The sequence below is a fragment of the Apium graveolens genome, chromosome 5 (genome assembly GCF_009905375.1).
Source record: "Apium graveolens cultivar Ventura chromosome 5, ASM990537v1, whole genome shotgun sequence".
NCBI lineage: Eukaryota > Viridiplantae > Streptophyta > Magnoliopsida > Apiales > Apiaceae > Apium > Apium graveolens.
Genome location: NC_133651.1, coordinates 281669877 through 281688245, shown reverse-complemented (window position 1 = coordinate 281688245; position 18369 = coordinate 281669877).

The window sequence follows — 18369 nt, the reverse complement described above, 5'->3', positions numbered from 1 at the left end:
CTGTATATCTCTAGCATAAGTATTATGGAGTTTATAAGCAATGGAATTGACAAGGAAATATCAAGATTCTGAAATAGGCATGCATATATATATATATATATATATATATCAACATGCTTCAATATATCACAAGATTTGCTATTAACAATCATGCACTTATCTCAAGATAATGCATATATATATATACATCACAACAACAATATATGGGTAAAAAACTTGCCTGAGTGTTCCGGGGTAGACTTAAGCTTAGAGTGGTTCCGGTAACCTATGAATAACAACATAATCCAGAATTAATCCTCGGTCGCTTAAGAAAATAGACTTTACCCATTTAGACCCTAACGTTCGCTTTCACGCTTACTATTTAAGGGCCTTAAACAAGGTCTCAAAGTTATGTGAGGGGTAAGGGTTCGTTCACGAAATGCCGTTACTTAAAACAGTCATTTCTCCTAAACTGTAAATCGGAGTGTTCTGGAAAAGTGACGGTTTTAACAGTGAGTGTTCTGATCCGAATGCTAAGCACAAACAGTCTATATGAAAACGGGCATTACGACGGCTATGTTTATGCGATATCCCAAAATTTACCAATCCAAATCAATCAATTCCAACTAAAATTTATCCACAACTTCAAGATACAACTCTAGGCTAATGATATTATCAAAAATGGGCTCAAGAATCCCAAACCAATCCAATATCATACTACCTTCAAAATCAACTAAACTACTAAATCAAACAAAGTTCAAATCATGCCTATCATACAATTTAATACTTATTCATCCAAACCATCTCAAATCTCAAACAATCAAGCTTAGTACTTAAAGATACAAAATTTTTCTACTTTGCTTTGAGGGTGGAAGTTACTAGGGAGCCTCCAAGAGCCTTGATCTTTTCTTATACAACCTTAAACTTTCATAAAAATCAAGAAAACCAAAGTTGGTTCTTGACAGTTAATATTCATCATCACTTTTGATGATTTTTTAGAAAAAGAATGGAAAGGAATTAGAGGCTTAAACTTCTAGGAAGTCTAGATTTAATCACCAAGAAGCCATAGAAATTACCTTGCAAAATGATATGGAGGGTAGCTTCGACTTGGAATTTTCTTTCTTCCTTTTTCCATGAAAGGCTGAGAGCATGATGAAAGAAATGGGGGAGAAGATGAAAGCTTATTTATTTCCTTGTTTACTCTCTATTTATAGGCTATATCGATTGGTTAACTCTTAACCTAGGTTAGTTAGTTGGTTAAAATATTTGGCTAAGAATCAATCATGCAAAATGTCTTCTTAACTCGCTTGCATCACCATACTTACTTCATTCCCTTGACACTTGTCATTATCTTGTGGTTTGATGATGTCACCTTGTTTCTAGTTCCGTGATTCTTGTACGAGCTTGAATCTTGGTCGCTTATTAATTTTATGGTTCGGTTAACTCTCGATCTCATTGTTCGTTACAGGGATCATATCCTGGATCTTACTACTTGGGCTTTCCTAAACCTTTCTTAATATTTTATATTCCTTTAATGATCCTATCTTATAATTCTTGAATTAAAATCCTTTTAATTATGTTACCTTATACTCAATTCTTTTGGTATCTAGTTGATTTTCGGGAAAAAATCAAAGTGTAAGAATTCGAATTCTGACGACCTTTACATACACTTATTTACTTTATCGAATACTAATACGATCTCAGAATTTCCATAATAGTACTGCTATATAGGGTGGTCTGATAATTTTTCCTTAATCAGCACAATCAACAAAAAAAAGTTACCATTCATGAGGGTATCAAAAATTTCAAAAAATTGGGGTTATTATATCAGTCATCCTCAAATAGGAATAGCTATTCCTCAAATGCTTGGCATGTTTTTCTTAGTCTTCGAGTAAATTAAGATGTCATCAATAAATACAATCACAAATCTATCCAAGTACTTCTTGAATACCCTTTTCATCAAATCCATGAATGCAGCTGGTGTGTTAGTCAACCGAATGCCATTACGAGGAATTCATAATGTCCATATCTGGTAGGAAAAATAGTCTTGGGAATATCCTCGGCCTTGATCTTCAATTGATGTTATCCCGACCTCAAATCTATCTTAGAAAACCATGTTGCTCCTTTTAACTGATCAAATAAATCATCGATCCGTGGTAAATGATATTTATTCTTGATAGTCAACTTATTCAACTCATGATAATCGATACACAGTTGCATGCTGTCGTCCTTCTTCTTCACAAACAATATCGGTGCACCTCATGGGGATACACTATGTCTTACAATTCCTCTATCCAGAAGATCTTATAATTGCATTGCTAATTCTTTCATTTCAACTGGTGCCATTCAATACGGAGCTTTCAAAACTAGTTCCGTACCTGGTGCCCATTCGATAGTAAACTCGATTTCTCGATCCGGCGGTAATCCTGGAAGTTCATCTGGAAAGATATCAGAACTTCTTCTGCCGTTTCTCACCCCTAAATATTACCGTTCCATTTTTCGCAGTTCACAACTTCACTTTCTTATTCGCACAATCAATCTGAGCATTATTACAGGCTAACCAATCCATTCCTAGAATAACATCAAACTCTCCTAGCTTGAAAGGTATCAAGTCCATAGAGAAATGATGTCCTGCTATTTCGATATCGCATTCTAGACATACTCGATCTACAGGAACTTGGTCGTTATTCGCTAATTTTATAATTAACGTCTCGCCCAACCATTGAATTTCACAACATATCTTATCGATGAATTTTTCATAAATAAAAGATCTAGTAGCTCTAGAATCAATCAACATCTTTGCATCTACTGAATTCACAGAAAGCGTACCTGCAATCACACTTGGACTCTGTACTGCCTCCTTCATAGTCATATTAAAAGCCCATGCTCTAGGATGACTCTGCTGCGGTGGTGGAGGTAATGCCAATACTTTTGGAACACTAGCTGCCATTACCGGTCCTCTACAATTTCTGGCGACATGATCCTTTTTCCCACACTGGAAGCAATTAACTTCTATTCTCCCTTTTGGACATTTATTGGAATAGTGTCCTTTCTGTTTACACCTGAAAAATGTCACATTTTCTATGTTGTAGATGCCCATATGTGTCTGAACACATGTCTCTGACCACATGTCTTGCAATATGGCAATGGTGGCCTGACCATTCCCTGCTGGTTTGGAGCTTGGAAACGGTTACCTGCTCTCTGATTGCCTTGACCTACCCTTTTGAAATTCATATTTGCCCGTCTTTGAAACCCCGGCTTCTTGTTAGAACGGTTCTGCAAATTTACTTGTCCCTTTTCCTTTGGGGACATCACAATTTCCCCTTCAATGATCATAGCTTTCGGAACCACAGATATATATGTCGTCAATTCAAAGACCGCCACTCTGCTACGAATCCATGGTTGTAATCCCTGTTGGAATCTCTTAGCCCGCTTCTCATCAGTATCCACCTGTTCTGGAACGAACCTAGCCAATTTAGTAAACTTGGCTTCATATTCAGTCACACACATATTCCCTTGCTTCAATTCCAAGTACTTGATTTCCATCTGGTTCTTCATATAGCGAGGATAATACTTTTCCAAGAACAACTCGGTGAACCTATCCCAAGTTACAATTCATTCACCTTCTAAAGCTTTCTTGGATTCTCACCAATAATTAGCTTCCCCTTTCAGGAAATAGCTAGCAAAATCAGTCTTCTGATCCTCTTCAACTTTCATAAGCGCAAACACTTTCTCCATTTCTTTCAACCAAGCCCAGAGTTAGTTGGATCCGCTGTGCCCTCAAATTCTGGAGGCTTAACTGACTGAAACTGTTTAAAGGTAACAACAGGCACAACTGGTGGTATCTGAGGTTCAGGACGAGGTGGCTGTTGTAACATCTGTTGCTGAAATTGCTGTTGTTGTTGCTGCATTTGTTGCTGCATCATTACCATATGTTATTGCATTAGATGGGACATTTGGTTCATGGGATTATTATTCTGTTCTTCAGAGTTGCTGTTCGAGGTTTTAGTTATGGTCTTTCTTTTTTGTGCCATTTTTCTGATAATAAAACAAAGAGTTCTTTAAATTATATATTAAACAATTGATAGTGGATAAAAAAACAATTTGACTGGAATTAGAACAAGAAATTTTTAACAGTTCAGAATTTAAACAAATCATTTGAAATAATTTTAAAATTTTAAATAAATGAATTGAACAATATTGTTTTGGATAAAATAGAATTTAAGATATGGAAAAACTGTAAAGCGGTAAAGTAAATGTAATACTATAAAGACTGAAATTTAAATAAATAAAAGGAAAAAGTTGAAAAAGGTTTATTTTATATAACTGACACCAGCATCAGGTGTTGATGCTTGATACAAAAGTCTAAGGTAGAGTCTAACATAACCACTGCTGATACATGTCAAAACTGGGTACACACGTACATATCTGGTCTCATTATAATGTAGTTGCCTCTATCTACATATATCACATATAATACAATAACCCGATCTAACTATCAAACATCAGAACCCTGGTGGAATGCGTCCCAACTCCTGGAGAAGAGTCTCAGTAACTGACTGTGCAAGACGGGTGGCTCTATGAAACTCAGCATAAATATGTGGCCCATCATGCATCAATGCATCCAACTCAAGAGTAGCATTATAAATTGTCTGCTCTAGTCTCTTCCTCATCATATAATCTGGCTGAAGTGCGGCTAACGGTCCTCTATCCTTCTAGTCAAACAACCCCATAATCTCTCTGCATTGAGATCTCCAATACTGTACATCCTCTCTCAAAATACTGTACTCATGATACGGTACATATGCGGCACTCCGACCTGTCCAACTGACTCCTGGGATGGAACCCTAGGTATCCCAGCAACACCCTGCTGAGGTAATCCTAACTGTAATCCCACATCATGCTCATCCATCCCCTCGACCAATGCCATCTGAAACACCTCTGGAACTGGAGCGTATACTGGTATAGGAGGTAGTACTGCGGCCTGTGGAAACTCTTCATCAACCTCTGGTATAAACTGATACTCTACAGGTAAGGGAGGTGGTATCAATGGCTCAAAGAAATCCATGGGGTCAAACATCTCAGGGTCTGGCAACTGCTCAGGAGCTGGTGGTGCTGGCTCCTGTACAAACTGTGGTGGAGGTGGTGAAGGTATCCGTGCTGGAATCTCCAGTGACACTGGTGGTATCACTGGTGCAACTGGCCTGGTAACAGTCCTCTCAGAAGATGCGGATGATGCCATCTGATAATATAACAAAGAAAGAAAAAGGGTCACTCAACATTCCTAGAACTTATAAGTTCCTAATCTAAAACTATCTACATCCCAACTTTTCTATTCTTATCTTATGTGATCTTCCTATCTTATCTTAATCCCAGTGTTTTTATTTCGGGGACCAAAACCTATAGCTCTGATGCCAAACCTGTAACGCCCTCCAAACCCGGGGTATAGATATGGGGTTTAGTAGCTATTTACCAAACCTGTGCAATCCTGTATAACAATTAAGCAAATATATATTTAACCCCTTTAATACTAACCAGCTACTTTTTAGGTTGATGTATGAAAACAAGAACAACACACTATATTTTATTACAAACCAAATTTAAAATCTCACAAAACTCTCTTTATTATAAATCATTGTATAATCATATTTTAAGCTAAATTCATCTTTATTAAAACACACACATTATCTATCTACACTAAACCTGATCAGGTAACTCAAAGCTCTCTTCCTGGATTGGGATCAACACTTTTGGTATTAGGGATCCTGCTGCTTGACTTCTTTCTTTACCACGCGAGTCCGGATAGGTTTCATTTTCCTTCTTAACTGCAAACAATAAAGTGAATAACAAAAAAAAGAGGTTAACCAAAATTTGTTCAACAAGTCCACAATATATAAACAGTGTTATAACAAAGCTAAATGAACTGGTAATTTGGTTACATCGACAAAGGTATAACCTCGCAAAAAAAGAACAAAGGCCACTATTGGCGAGTAACAATAAACTAGACTGTACACAAGTTCGCACCTATATCCTGCTGATTAGTCAGGATACAGTGCAGATCTATACGTCAATGTATAGATCCATTTGGGTACCCAGGCTCTACGACCAACCCAAGGATCCGGTTAATTCTCGGTCCTTAAGATCAAGTGTATACCTGATCCTAATCGTCACCATTCAGTCCACAGATGAGTAACCGGAACAATCGGTATTCTTTGATGTATACAAACATCGGAATATATCAGAGTATATGCATATATATACATAAACTATTGGAATATGAATAGAGGATTCAATGAATTAGGAGAAATCAGGAATCGAAATGAAATATGAATAAAAGAATAATAATTGTGTATCCGTGTATGTGAACAGTAATTATCAGTGTGTAACTGCAATAAGAATCTGAAGTCAATTCACTATTCTGAATTTAGAATAGGGGAGAAACTTGCCTTTCATGCGATTTACTGCAACACCGGCCCGATTCGCCTTATTGGCTTCGTCTCTATCAAAGAAATCGGCTTATTTATTTAACTCGTATTTCAATCGCGTCTCAAACCAATTTCACGTAGCCCATACCGTTTACCCGTACGCGTATAATTGACTTGTATCATAATTATTAGCAAATAAGACTCCATTAACCACATAATTCACATAGCACATAAGTCATATAGTCATTATAGGTTTAAAATAATTTTTAGAATATAAATCGACTCGCTATTCGCATTACTGAACAATATCTAGCTCGTTTCATAATTTTCGAAATTTGTTGGACTCGTCTCTATAATTAATAGGGTATATAAGTAAATGAATCTCGAAAGTCGACTCGCTTCTAAAAGAAATTAGAATTTAAACTATTTTTTATGAAAACAGATCATTTTTTCGAGTCGAAGGGCTTTCGTTTTGTTTAAATCAGATAAACGATTCAATTATTGCTCGATAAATAAGAATAAATCAATTTATTATTCAATATAATTAATTATTCAAAATAATTGAACCTCAAAAATATTTTTAAGTAATTATTTAGAAAAATCGGAATTAAAAATGATTTTTCCATATTTGTTGGAATTAAAATGAATTTATTATTATTTATTGAAAATAAATTGATTAATTATCAAAATGATTAATCATTTTTAAATAATTAATAATTAATAAATAAATAATAAATAAATAAAGAAATAATTAATTTCGAATTTTAGAAAATATTTCAAAATTATTTATAATACAAATTAATTAATTAAATAATTAATAATCAATTTATAAAATAAATAAAATTGATTTTTATAATTAATAAAAATAAAATAAAAATAAAAACCCAAAAACATTTGTTAGAAAATATTTCTCTGACAAAATTGATCAAAAGCGGGTCAAACGGGTCAATTCCGGGTCATGAGGAACATGGCCGAAATCTGCCCAGAATTCGGCGACCGGCCAGGATTCCGGCAGCCCGTTTTTAGGCCAGAAATAACATCGATTGATGTGATTTTTACAGGGTTTCAATTCTAATCAACTACAACAATCAATCTCCGGCCATAACAACTCAGAATTACCCTCAGAACTCCATCTCCGATCAAACCGATTCCATTTCCGGCTAAACATCGATTTCACTCATCTGTACATAGAACTTTGATTTCAATAGTTCAAATCAAAGCTTAAACACTATATAATCAAACCCCTAACATCTCAGGAATTAAATATTCTTCAAAATCAAAAATGTATAAATAAAAAATTAACATAAAACCTAATAATCGAATTTACTCATACATGAATCGTTCGTTCAATTAACTACCATGAATCAACTGCAAATCATTATACAAAGCTATATCAATCATCAAATCAACCTTATAACCCTAAAATTAAAAAGACCCAAATCGAGCATAAACCCTAGAAATCGAAATTGAAATATAACGAATCAAAACATGAAATTGATATCGGAAACAGAAAGAGCAGATCAAACCCTTTGATTTGAGTACTTGAACGACTTGATTTGGTGCAAAAATCAGATCAAAATCACGTCTGGATTGCTCAACCCGAATTCAAACCCGACCCGTTCTTCAGAGATTTTTCAGAATTTTTCAGAATTTTTAATATTTAATTATAAATAATTAAATAAAAATTAAGCTATTTATAGTAAGTAAAATAATACTCCTAATTAAAATTAAGGCCCTAATTATACATCTATTAAAATTAATTGGCCCCAAATTTTATAATTTTTGAGTATTAATTTCTAATTTTTAAATATTTAATATATACAATATATATGCCAAAAATTTCCAAAAATTGTGAATAATTCAAAAATACAAAGAAATGGTATAATTGAAAGTCCTATAATTTTATATAAATAAAAATGTGATTTTTGTGGGGTTTTTAACACCCAAAGGGGCCCGGAAAAGTCATTTTTTACAAAACGAGAAAATTAATAAAATATCTAGATGTTCATAATAACGCGATGGTATAAGCCATTCTAGGAAAAATAAGGCCAATTATTTTATTTGAAATATCAGCTATTAAAACATAGTTCGGGTCGTATAACTTTTGATACAAAATCTTTTAACACGAAATAAAACATCCAATAAATACCCGAAAAATACCCTAACGATACGGAATACACGTGGCACATAACAGTTAGGGTTTTATAACTAGTTACACATAAATGACATAATAAAACACATAATTTATCTTTATTACTATATAATACAAGCATAATTTCCCAATCGTTACACTCATCATCTAGGGAAATAGAGTCTATAACAGCTCGGTATTCTTGTTAATATAGTCTTTTCCTTTCAGCATCATTGACATTCATTAACTCACTTGGAATGGCTATCACCCTCATATCACCAGTACCTGCGTTTCTCTGATTATCTTTCTGTTCTTGCATCAAGGGCTCCCCTTGGCTCACCACCCTCACACCCTCACCTTCACCATCTAAGGTGGGACTCCTCTCACTCTCTTTTGCCGTACTGGAAGAAATAGCATGCATATGTTCACTTATTTCCTCTCCTTTTTCGTAGGAGCAACCCAGCCTCTCACTCAATTCACTCCCTTCCCTCAAATTTAAGAGTCATTGAACAAATAGTAAATCATTTGCACTTGTAATATATTTTAACATGTCAAGTTGTGCACTGACATTCAATGGATGTAAAATATTCGTTGAAAGTGTAGTTGAAATTTTCAACGGATGACTACTGTGAAGTATATCCGTTGAAATACAATCACTTATCAACGGATGATGGATATCCGTTGAGAATGAAGAAATGGGAGGAATAGAAGTTGAAACTATGTGTGTGTGGTGTTTTGATTATGAGAGACTGGGGATGTGACTTCACATCTACTGGAGCCACATCAGTTTTGAAGGTGCAGTAACTGAATCTTTGATTGTAGTTGGCATTGTGTGTGCATGATGTTACTCCCCCATAGGTTTAACCTTCGTCTTTCGTATATAAGTTTGTGTTTGGTCAGTGTCCCTACCCCTCTTGTTTGTGCTCTTGGTTGTGAGCTTGTTTCAATAGTTACGTCCTTTTTGGAGGATGCTTACACTCATCATCTAGGGAAATAGAGTCTATAACAGCTCGGTATTCTTGTTAATATAGTCTTTTCCTTTCAGCATCATTGACATTCATTAACTCACTTGGAATGGCTATCACCCTCATATCACCAGTACCTACGTTTCTCTGATTATCTTTCTGTTCTTGCATCAAGGGCTCCCCTTGGCTCACCACCCTCACACCCTCACCTTCACCATCTAAGGTGGGACTCCTCTCACTCTCTTTTGCCGTACTGGAAGAAATAGCATGCATATGTTCACTTCTTTCCTCTCCTTTTTCCTAGGAGCAACCCAGCCTCTCACTCAATTCACTCCCTTCCCTCAAATTTAAGAGTCATTGTACAAATAGTAAATCATTTGCACTTGTAATATATTTTGACATGTCAAGTTGTGCACTGACATTCAATGGATGTAAAATATTCGTTGAAAGTGTAGTTGAAATTTTCAACGGATGACTACTGTGAAGTATATCCGTTGAAATACAATCACTTATCAACGGATGATGGATATCCGTTGAGAATGAAGAAATGGGAGGAATAGAAGTTGAAACTATGTGTGTGTGATGTTTTGATTATGAGAGACTGGAGATGTGACTTCACATCTACTGGAGCCACATCAGTTTTGAAGGTGCAGTAACTGAATCTTTGATTGTAGTTGGCATTGTGTGTGCATGATGTTACTCCCCCATAGGTTTAACCTTCGTCTTTCGTATATAAGTTTGTGTTTGGTCAGTGTCCCAACCCTCTTGTTTGTGCTCTTGGTTGTGAGCTTGTTTCAATAGTTACGTCCTTTTTGGAGGATGCAGCTAGAAATGAGGTAATTTCCATTTGAATAACTACAGTCTTTTGGGAGACTGCAGTGTGGCTGTTTGGGTAACACTTGCCTCAAACACCTTATCCTTGGGGCTTCTTTGATTTTCACCCCTTCCCTCACCATGCTCACTACCCTGAACACTCCCCTCAAGGGTTGTGGTAGTTTTTACAATTGGTGTCTTTTAAGAGACACTAGAGGCTGGTTTCTTAGACTTGGGTTTTGAAGATTTTGGTTTGATGACTTGGGTAGGCATCTATTTGGTCATTGTCATAGATGTCATAGCCACAGTTGAAGTCAAAGTAACAGGAGGTTGGGAAGATATAGAAAGAGAAACATTTACCTCACTTACCTAAGGTGCCTCAATGATTGGAAGATAGTTGAGGGGCACCTTACTATTTAGGTTGTTCCTGTTTAAATATGCAAGAACTCTCTTTTCTTGAACGCAACAAGCAAGCTTGTTGTTTGGATTCTCAATCACAAGATCCTCATAAACATGGTAAGCTATCATCATTAAAAATATAGCATAATACACATTCCTAGGCCTTTTCTGAATGTCTCCTAGATTATACCATATTTCTAGTATGACATAGTTGCTAAAATTGAAATATTTATCAGATAAGAGCATAGATAGCATGTTAACCAAGGAAGAAGTAATGGCATCAAAATTACTGATTTTGCCTGAAAATATCTTGATAAAAGCATCACACATTAAATTCACTCTTTTCTAAGACCCCCCTCTTAATATACCTAAGCTAGCAGTATCAAGAGAGTAGCCCATATAATTAAGCAAGTTAACCACGTTAATGTCAGTGTGTGGAACATTTATGTTATTTTCAGGTAATTTAAAGCATGCCTAAATAGCATCACAATTGACACAGTAATTTGTACTTTAGAGAGTAAAGGTAATAGTCACGTTCTTGGACTCAAACACAACAGATGTCCATACTTCCTCCACAACTTCACAATAAATAGTTGGTGATTTGAGCATGGCATACTTCAATTTGCAGTTTCTAATGAAGTCCATCATTTTGTGATAGTCTTCTTGAGCAACGCTCTTGTCCACGAAAGCTATGAAGTTGTTCTTTTCATAGACATACCCGGACTGAGACATAATTTTTGCAACAGGTGCCATTTTTGCTAGCTTTTGAAGTTACATAGAGAAAAGGAGTTTTAAAGACGAAGAGAGTAAATTTTCCTTGTGAATTTAGAGAAAGATAAAAGTAAGATCTGTAATTGGAATAGGCTTTTATACTTTCCCATAAAAATACAAACAAATGATTAAAAATAAAGATAAATTCCCAATGATAACTGCCAAAAATAACCATTTAAAAATAAAGTGAACTGTAGAAATTCCAAAAATTATGTATCAACGTATACATACAAGCTATAAATATATTTCGACAGATAAAGATTTAGATTCAACGGTTATGATTGTTCAACGGATATTCAATACATCATCATCCATTGAAGGATAATGTGTCTAGAAATATATTTAACTATCAACGGATAAAGATTCTCCGTTGAAAGAGTAATTTTGACTTTGCCAAAATATAACTCTTTTACGAAAATCAAATTAATTTCTGGCTGCATTACAATTTGCGTAGACATCAATAATTAAAATTTAAGAATAGTTTAGCATACCTAACACACTTACCAACCTAGTAAAAGTTGATTCATCAAGTGGCTTGGTGAAGATGTCTACAATTTGCTACTCACTTGGAACAAAATAAAGTCCCACAGTACCATTCATCACATGCTCTCTTATGAAATGATACTTGATGTCAATGTGCTTTGTCCTTGAATGCTGCACAAGATTTTCAGTGATGGAAATGGCACTTGTGTTATTACAAAAAATAGTAATCTTTTCCATATATAGACCATAATTCAATAGTTGATTTCTCATCCATAAGATCTGCGCACAACATCTACCAGCAGCAACATATTCAGCCTCAACTGTGGAAGTAGAGACTGAATTTTATTTCTTACTAAACCAGTACACAAGCTTGTTTCCTAAAAATTGACATGTGCTAGTTGTGATTTTTCTGTCTATTTTGCACCTTGTATAATCTGCATCTGAATAACCAATTAGATCAAAGTCAGAATCTCTAGGGTACCAAATGCCAAGTTTTGGCGTGCCATTGAGATATCTGAAAATTCTCTTAAGAACTACCAAAAGAGATTCTATAAGATCATCCTGAAATCTAACACAAAGATAAGTAGCAAACATTATATCTGGCTTACTAGCTGTTAAATATAAAAGTTAGCCAACCATGCCTCTATAGTTTGAAATTTCCACAGACTTTTCAAGAATGTTCAATTCAAGCTTAATAGCAGTGTCCATGGGAGTTTTTGCAGATGTACAATCCATTAAGTCAAACTTCTTTAAAAGATCATAAATATATTTAGTTTGACTAATGAATATACCATCACTAACTTGCGTAACTTGTAAACCAAGAAAGTAAGTTAGTTCTCCCATCATGATTATTTCATATTTATTTTGCATTAATTTGAAAAACATTTTACAAAGTTTCTCATCTGTAGAGCCAAATATAATATCATCTACATAAATATGAACAAGTATACTAGAGAAATTAATATTTCTAAAGCAAAGAGTTTTGTGAACAGTATCTCTTGTGAAATGATTTTCTAAAAGGAACTTTGGCAAAATATCATATCAGGCTCTAGGTGCTTGCTGCAATCCATAAAGTGCTTTCAAAAGATAGTAAACGTAATTTAGAAAGTTGAGGTCTTAAAAACCCGGAGGTTGACTGACATAGACTTCCTCCTCCAAATCTTCATTCATAAATGCACTCTTGACATCCATTTGATAGACTTTGAAATTGGCATGGGCTGCATAGGCTAGAAAGATTCTGATTGCTTCAAGCCTTGCAACTCATGCAAATGTTTCATTGAAATCTTTTTCTTCTTGTTGACAGTAACCCTTAGCAACCAATCTAGCTTTATTCCTTATGACTATGCCATTCTCATCAATCTTGTCTCTGAATACCCATTTGGTGTCAATATTATTCTTGCCTTTAGGTTTGGGTACCAGCTTCCACACTTTATTCCTTTCAAATTAGTTTAGCTCTTCCTGCATAGCTAAAACCCAATCAGGATCCATCAAAGCTTCTTCTACCTTCTTTGGCTCTTCCTGTGACAGAAAGCTGCTATATAGACATTCATCTTGAGTTGCTTTTCTTGTTTGCACTCTAGATGTTGCATCACCAAATATTAGTTCAAATGAGTGGTCTCTTTTCCATTTCGTTTAAGGTGGTAGATTTGCTATGGATGAAGTGGCCTCATTAGTGTCTTGATGTGTAACTGAGTGTTGACTAAATGACACTCCCCCTGAGCTTGTCGATATTTGATTTGAAGATGGGGTTCTGTCAAACAATGATCTAAAATTTTTATTAACTGATGTTGAATTCTGCCTTTCAACAGATGCACTGTGTCTCTCAACGAATGATGCACTTTGTCTTTCAATGGATGCAGTATCTTGTCTTTCAACGGATGATACACTTTGTCTTTCAACGGATGCAACACTCTATGCATCAACTGCTGTCCTTCACTTGAAGATAAATTTGAATATTCTTTTGTCATTTCTTCTAGATTATTTTCATCATCACTATCATCACTCAATGACCTATTCCTCTAGCATGGTACTAGCTGCTTCAATCAATGACCTATCCTTTCTCTCAACCACTCCATTTTGTTGTGGTGTTCATGTAGCTGAGAACTCATGCATGATTACATTTTCTTCACAAAATAACCTCATAGTAGAATTTTTGAACTCAGTTTCATTATCACTCCTAATTCTTCTTACTTTGAGATCAAGATGATTGTTGACTTGCCTAATATGATTGATAAGGATTTCACTAGCTTCATCTTTAGATCCAAGGAAATATATCTATGAGAACTTTGAAAATTCGTCCACAATCACTAAGCAATACTTCTTTCTTTGAGATTGACAATACATTGACTGGTCCAAACAAATCCATGTGGAACAGTTATAGAGGTTCATCAATTGTTGATTCGAGCTTCCTTTTGAATAATGCTTTCACTTGTTTTCCCTTTTGACAAGCACCACACAAGCCATATTTGGAGAACTCAACTTGAGGAATGCCTCTAACAAGATCTTTCCTGACCAATTCATTCATGGTCTTGAAGTTCAAATGAGATAGTTTCTTGTGCCATAGCCAACTTTCATCTTGACTTGCTTTGCTGAAAAGACAAGTAATAGAATCTACATTTGTTGAGTTGAAATCAACTAGGTACACATTTCCTTTCCTCACTCCAGTAAGGACCACTTTGTTATTTTTCTTGCAGGTAACAACACAGGCTTCAGTCGTGAAAGTAATATAGTTTCCTTTATCACATAGTTGAATGACACTCAAAAGATTGTGTTTGAATCTATCAACTAGAGCAACGTCTTTGATGATGACATTCTCTTTTGAAAGTAAGCCATATCCCATAATATATCCTTTTTCTGTCATCTCCAAAGGTAATGCTTGGGCCAGCTCTCTCCTTGAACTCAGTGAGCAGGGTAGAATCTCCAATTATGTGCCTTGATCAACCACTTTTTAGATACCAAAGATTCTTTTTATTTCCATGCACACATCAAAACCAAATCAGGTTGATTTTGGTACCCATGTTTCCTTGGGTCCAGCCTTATTATCTGTTTTCTTAGGCTTCCTAGTCTTTCCATCATTAGACTTATTGACTGTAAATCAACTTTTATCTTAGGAGTAGGACTTTGAAACCCATGATCAGTTTTACAATTATCAGGCACATTGGGATTAACATGGTATGGAAAATATTATGCAAACATGTTATTCCAGTAAAGCATGATAAATGGAATTTGGGGCATATTAAATGCAGCATAATAAGGATTGTGTGCAAATGGCATATTAGCATAATGTGCAGATAAATTTTGTGAAATGGGCATGTTGGGCAAAGATGGAGGTGCATACTTGGGTGCATGTATCACAAACTTGCAATTATTAGAAAAATGATGATCACTACCACACTTAACATATATCTTTTTAGGTGCATACTTATCAAGTGTGTAGTTATTGTGTTTGTTAATCCCTACTTTTCCATTTCTATTGTTATTCCTTTTGGAATCTTCCTTGACCTCAATCTTCTCCAATCTGTCACTCAACTACTTCATTGACAAATGCCCCACATTTACTTTGCTTGCATCTTTGGCTTTGCTTGATTCCCCTTGAATAAAGTTCTTTATAACTGAACCATATTTATTATTCATCTTTGCTAGATTTCCTTTGCTAATGGTCTCTTTCTCATTCGACGGATGAGAATCAACTTTCAATGGATGAGCTTTATCTTTCAACGAATAAGCTTCATGATCCGTTGTTTCAATATCCAATTTCTTTTTGTTCTTTTTCCAAGATTCTTTATAGAAAGACTCGATTCCTTGAACTTTGGCAATTTGGGCACCTTACATCCCTTGATGATTTCCAGTCCTTGATCACGTTTGCTCACATTCAAGTTGCTTTCTCAAAATCTCTTCTTTCTTCAAAGATTCAGTTAATTCATCTTTGGAAATCTTACATTCTATTTCAATTTATCAAACTCAATAAATTGAGTTTCTAACACAGCATTTCTATCACTCGAAACCAAATTATTCTCTTTAATTCTATTGTTTTCTTTGGTAAGTGATTTAAGTGTGACACGTAAGTGATCCAATTTAGTAGACATATAATTTATAGCATCATTGCATTCATCTTTAGAAATTTATGCTAGGTTTGTAGTGATTACCTGATTGTTTGATGAACTCACTTCTGTTTCATCTGACTTGGCTATCAGGGCTAGGTTGACATAATTCATGTCTTCCTATGCATCCTCACCATCAGTTGCCCGGTCATTTTGTTGAGTAATAAAATCCTTTTCATTTTGTTTGACCAGTTAAAATATTTCTTCTTATAATCCATATGCTCAAACTTCTTCTTTTCTGAGCTTGGCTTGCTGCACTCATTGGCAAAGTGACCATTCATCCCATATTTGAAACATTTGAAATTAGCTTTATCAACCATGTTCCTGATGGATTTTGCAGCTTCAAAGTTTCTCTATAATTTCAGTTTTGCAAACCTTTTTGACAGAAAGGCCGGATGCTCATCTATATCATTCATGTCAACTTGGTTGATACAATCATCATCTTTAGCCATTAACCCTTTGCCCTTGCCTTCACAAACACTTGTGTTTGGTGCAGATTCAACAACTTCAACCTTCATCTTTTTTCCTCTCTCTTGTTCAACTATTAATGCAACAGATCCACCCTTCTTTCTTCCTTTCTCTGGCTACTCATTCTGCTCCATTTCGAGCTCATAGGTTTTTAAGATACCATATAGTCTCTCTAGAGTAAAGTCTTTATACTCTCGAGAATTTCTAAGAGAGAATGTCATTGGTTTCCATTCTTTTGGTAGAGACCTTAGGAATTTCATATTTGAGTCTTTATTTTGGTAGATCCTCCCATACAGCTTTAAAACATTTAACCATTTTTGAAATCTACTAAAAGTATCATTCAAAGACATTTTGGAAGTTTTCATATTGTTGTATAAGAAGCTGCATCTTGTTTTTTTACTTTCTCAGTTCCCTCCATAATACTTGAATTTGATCCCAAATTTCCTTAGCAGTCTTGCAATTAATGACATTATTAAATATATCTCCATCAAGACCATTGAACATAATATTCATGGCCTTTTTGTCTTTATGAACTTCCTCAATGTCTTCATCTGTCCATTCTGACCTTGGCTTTTGGACTATTTGCTCATTTCCAATTGCTCCTTCAATATCTGTTGCAGCTATGCGAGGAACATAAGGTCCTTTCTCTATACAGTCAACATATCTTCCATCTTGAGAGAGTAGATGAAGGTGCATCTTCACTTTCCAGTGATGATAGTTGTCTTTATCCAAGAAGTGGGATCCTCACTCAAACATCTTTCCTGCTCATGTTATTTGATTGCTTTGATTTTTAAACTCTTTGTGTGTTAAGAGTTTGCTCTGATACCAATTGTTATTTTCTAACAATCTAACAACATAATTACAGAATGGGGGGTTTAATGGAATTCTGGTTTCTTTTTGAAATTTTAAAAACTTCTTACAAATATGTTGTAAAAGACCTACCTATACTTTAACAAGACTAAGACATCTTGTCAACTCTAAGTAAGTTGTACTATTATCTTAATTTGTATTTTGTACTTGTAACACTTAAAGTTTGTAAAAATGCAAAGGAGCAGACTGGAGTCATTTTCCTAAAACATTATCAAGCCTAAGGATTCTATCTGGAAGAAGATCAAGCAGATCATGTCTTAGAAGAATTTTGAAGAAGCTTGGAGTTGAATAAATATGTTTGGAGAAAAATATTCTAAGTCAAAATCTCTACAAGTCACAGATTTAATATTATAGAGAAGTCATTCGAGAACTCCAGAATGGCTTATCGAGAAGTCAGGATAGCTACTAGAGAACGTCATTCCTTCACTAGGGAACTCAGAGTTATCGACAAGTCTACATTCAGTAGAGAACTCTGAGTTATCGATAAGTCAAGTTCAACTAGAGAACTCAGAGATAGCTTAAGTCAAAATTCACTAGAGAACTGTGAGATATCGACAAGGTAAATTTTAACTTGAGAACTCTGAGATATCGACAAGTCAAGAAGCCACTAGTGAACTATGACTTATCGATAAGTCACAATGTAGATGTGGAGACTAGAGATCTCGACAAGCTGAAGGCCTCTACAAGAAAAACTAAATATGGAGTGCTAGAGATCTCGATGAGCCTATACACTTATCGAGAAGTCAAGTGTTCTATATACCTAAACTGGAAATCTCGATGTACAGTCTCAAAGTACAAGGTTACAGAACAGTTCAATATCCAAGATAAACAATCAACAAACAATCTAACAGCTGGATTGACAAGTCTACAAAAAGCAGCTTGAAGAGTTACAAGATCAATGGAAAATATTAACTAACAAAGGAAGATTAAAGTGAACACGGGATGCTAAAGATATGCTAAGCCAG